This window comes from Salvia hispanica, chromosome 6, assembly GCF_023119035.1.
Source record: "Salvia hispanica cultivar TCC Black 2014 chromosome 6, UniMelb_Shisp_WGS_1.0, whole genome shotgun sequence".
In the NCBI taxonomy this organism is placed as follows: Eukaryota; Viridiplantae; Streptophyta; class Magnoliopsida; order Lamiales; family Lamiaceae; genus Salvia; species Salvia hispanica.
The window spans coordinates 31,986,035-31,990,024 of record NC_062970.1 but is presented as its reverse complement, the minus strand read 5'-3'; the positions used below and the strand labels follow the sequence as shown (position 1 = coordinate 31,990,024).

Genomic DNA, 3,990 nt, shown 5'->3' with positions numbered 1-3,990 from the left:
GTTCGGAAAGTATGTTGTCCTGGAATTTTTTTAATATATATATTCTACAATTTTAATTATTTAAAAAAATTAATAAATAATAAAAAATAAAAACAAAGCTTACATAACATTAAAAAGATAAGATTGTTTAACAAAAATATATAAAGATAAGATTGTCTTACAAAATTACACTAAACTACAATTTTTTTTCATTAAAAAGGCTTGGAGGGTGGAAGTTCTTGCTTTGTCGCCAGGGTTGAATAAGAGAACACATTTGGATACTCCTCGCGTAGCACGTCCATGCTGTTGTTTCCGTATATTTCTCCTGCAACGATGTAGATTTTCGTTGAAGAAGGATACCCCATCGCCTTGAGCAAGAAAGCTGCCTCTCTCGGAGACATGGGGCAGCCTCCCTGCAACCGTCTCTCTTTGCTGTCGATCTCCTTCTCCTTCCAATGTTTCATGTTGTACCTCATCTCGCGAAGCTCCTCTGCTTCCAGAGGAGCTAAGATTGTGGTTGCACCTGGTGAACGCAAGCATGTATTTCTCGTACCTGATCCAAACAAAATCAAACTAGGTCAACAATTAATCTTCTTTAACCTACCAAGGTAAAAAGTAATACTAGTAGGATACTTTAATTACCTCAAGTGAAGAGCAATCTAAGGTACGTCTTCGCCTCTGAGGCGCTCAACCAGTTTCATTCAAAACTCTTCAATCTCAGGGATGTAGCAAAGGGTCTCATAGTTAGAACGGCATCTCAGCTTCTGTATGGAGGGAAGGCCATTGTTGGTAAGGTGAGCAATTTACACAATATCCAGATTTCATCAATTAAAATAGCAGATAAACTAAGTTTGAATTAGTGTGATACCATCTCCTGCAAATTCATGGGGTAGCACATGTTGACATGGAGGCCAGACCCGATAATATCAGCAAGGATCTCGTTGACAGCTCCCGTTGGATGAAACTGATCCCACCATATATGACTAGAGGCGTTCAAGCAAGCCATGTCAGAAGATATGGACAGTATCCAACCCTGATAATGGCCTAGGCCGCAGCATGCATCACTCGTGACATTAAACCCTGGAAATGAAACCAAAATCTAGAATTAGCCGTAAGTTCTCCTAGCACGATATGAAACAGAGCGATTAACATTCTCACCATAACGATCAGAGTTCTTCATTAGGTCCATTGAGCCTTCAAATGCATCGCAGAAGACAATGTTGGCCCCTTCAAGCTCGTGGTTGAGTTTTCGACCATGTATCTCATAGCATAGTTGAACTCCACTATCATGTCGTTTATCATCTCTACACACTCTCCATTCTCGCTCTCATACAGCCATAAGTAATAAGGGGCACATCCCAGAGGAGCTAGTCCCATTACAACCACATTTCTCACATTTGCAGTGTACAGATTCTGCAATACAAGTATAGCAACAATCTTTGATAACAAATTCGATATTCCCTTAATCACCTAAGTAACAACACTCAATTAAACATAAAAAAGATCACAATAACAAGGAAGAAACGATTCCAAAAGAAGTGAAGTGTAAGAAGCAATGCAGCATAGTCCTTACAGGTTACCCGAGACGAGTCTATCTCAATAATAAGTGAATGTAGAAGCTGAAAGGGCAGATGAAGATTCCTTACCTGAATCTCGAGCTAGGAACTGGTTGAAGCTCCAAGGCAAGTACAAGGATTGCACTTTGGATTCATTTAGGAGATAGTAGTGTATGTAGTCGTTGCTCCCAATCAAAATGTAGAATATGGAGTTGGAAATCAGATTTTTTGCTGCAACCTCCTTCATGGTGATAATGAACTGCTGAAACGTGTCCATCACCTGCTGGATCTGCTGAGCAAGACATATATGTTGCCCCTGTATAAAATATTGAAACAAGATGTTACTATGTAACGCAGGAAACAAATGCAATCCACAAATTTAGCATTTGAAGCACTAGAAACTTTCTGTAGAAAAACATTTACCAATCATGAACCCTAGTTTTTATCTTCCAAAACATCAATTAGTTTTAACCAAAACATGCTCAAAATCATCTTACAGTAGAATATGATACTCAATAACTTATATGCCAGTCTACTGTAAAATGCAGCATATAATTTTATTTTATCAACTCCTAATCAAAAAAACACACTTTTCCATATTCAACGCATCAAAATAACCATCTACAAACTAGTATATATGATTAATGGAATCATTAACACATAGTCATCATAATCCTCCATTTTGATCTACAGAATATCTAATTCCAGTTACACACGAAAATCCAAACCTTAATCGACTCCTCTAAAGCACGAAAATTCAGAGTATTTAAAAGCTTATCAATCAAGCACCAGAGTCAACAATCCAAACCTCAATCGAATTAGATAATAGTACAATAGAAATCGATGATACCTCACCGATTTCAATCAAATTTTGACAAATAAAAACCAACAATTACATAACCTCCTCACCGATCTCGGCTCGACGATCTTCTCCAAATGCTTAAACGCCACCAGAACGGTCGAATCTCGCCGCCGATAACTATTTAACAACGGAGTGGGATGAAGAATCAGAAAGAAGAGAGGTTTAGGGTTTTTCTATAGAGGCGGTGAAAGTGAAATTTGCGCGGAAATCATTTTGTTCTAACTGATATAGTAACTTCCAATTATAATTTTTGAAATTTCCGAGCACATGTGCGGTGCTCGGCATTTCTTAAAAATGTAAGAGCATCCGCAACGCTGACTCGATGCGGGCTCGGTCTCGTCTCGACGAGACGAGCCAGCATCAAGACAGCGTTGCGAGGCTCGTCTCGTCTCGACGAGACGAGACATCTCGTCGCACGCGACCCGGCGAGGCGACGCGCGCACCCACGTGGCGCGCGTTGGAGCATAACGTGACGCCCACTTGCCGGCCCGCGAGTGGGCGTCGTATTTATGACGTAATAATTTTTTTTAAAAAATTTGAATTTAATTAAAAAAAATAAAAAAAATTTCAAACGGTCGAATTTTTAAATTTTTTTTATTTTTTATTCTTCTATAAATATACTCCATACTCCATTCACTTTATACACAAACACTACTCTCATTCCTCTTTCATTTTACACACAAACACTACTCTCAAATTGTTGAAAAAATGTCCGGCAAAGGAAACTCCAGCGGCGGCGGCGGCTCCGGCAGGCGGCGGGGTGGCGGGTTCGACTTGAACTCGTTCGACGATTGGGCGAGCATGTACAACTGTTTGGGTACTCCCGGTTCGTCGCCGGGCACCCAAGGCTCGACCACCCCGCCGGCGTACCAAACACCACATTTTGATGTGGATGCATACTATCGTCCTTCCCCCCAGAGGTACGGGCAATCGCCGGGATTATCCCAAATTCCGGAGAATTTTTTGGCGCCTGAACGCAGCTTTGTCCGACTGGCCAATTGGTGGAGGCTCCGGCTCCGGCTCCAGCTTCCGGCAGGATCAGCCTCAGGCTCGGCGTCAATGCCGGGGAGGAAGAGGAGGAAGCGGATGCAGAGGCTGTGGGAGACGGCAGCCGTCATCCATACAGCCAAAGCCGAGACGTTGGCTCTGTACGACGCTTGGATCAGCGTCTCGTACGATGCTTGTCGTCGAGGAATCAACAAACCCACAAGTGTTTTTGGCTAAAAGTCACCGAAGTTTACAACGCACGAAGGCCGAAGAATACCGTTCCCCGCAACGTGAAGATGCTCCGCAGTCATTGGGACCGTTGCAACAAAGATGTCAAAAAATTTTACGCGATATACAGGGGAGAAGAGGCGAATTATCAGAGCGGAGCCAGTGGAGCCGACATTCTGAGAGCGGCGTTGCGGGTCTTCAAAGACGACGTCGGCAAAGATTTCAAGCTTGTCGATGTTTGGTCGCAAGTCCACCACCTTGAAAGGTGGGCTGGCGGTGTCGAGTCGGGCTCGAAACGCACGAAGCGCACGGCGCGTGGCCACTACTCGTCTAGTGATGGCAGCGAAGGCAACACCTCACGTGAGGTCATGCCAACCG

General features: G+C 43.0%; 1 pseudogene; it reads right to left on the bottom strand.

Annotated features, from left to right (window-relative positions):
* Positions 1 to 209: 209 nt before the first annotated feature.
* Positions 210 to 3,515, bottom strand: LOC125195147 (annotated as a pseudogene).
* Between the last annotated feature and the right edge of the window lie 475 nt (positions 3,516 to 3,990).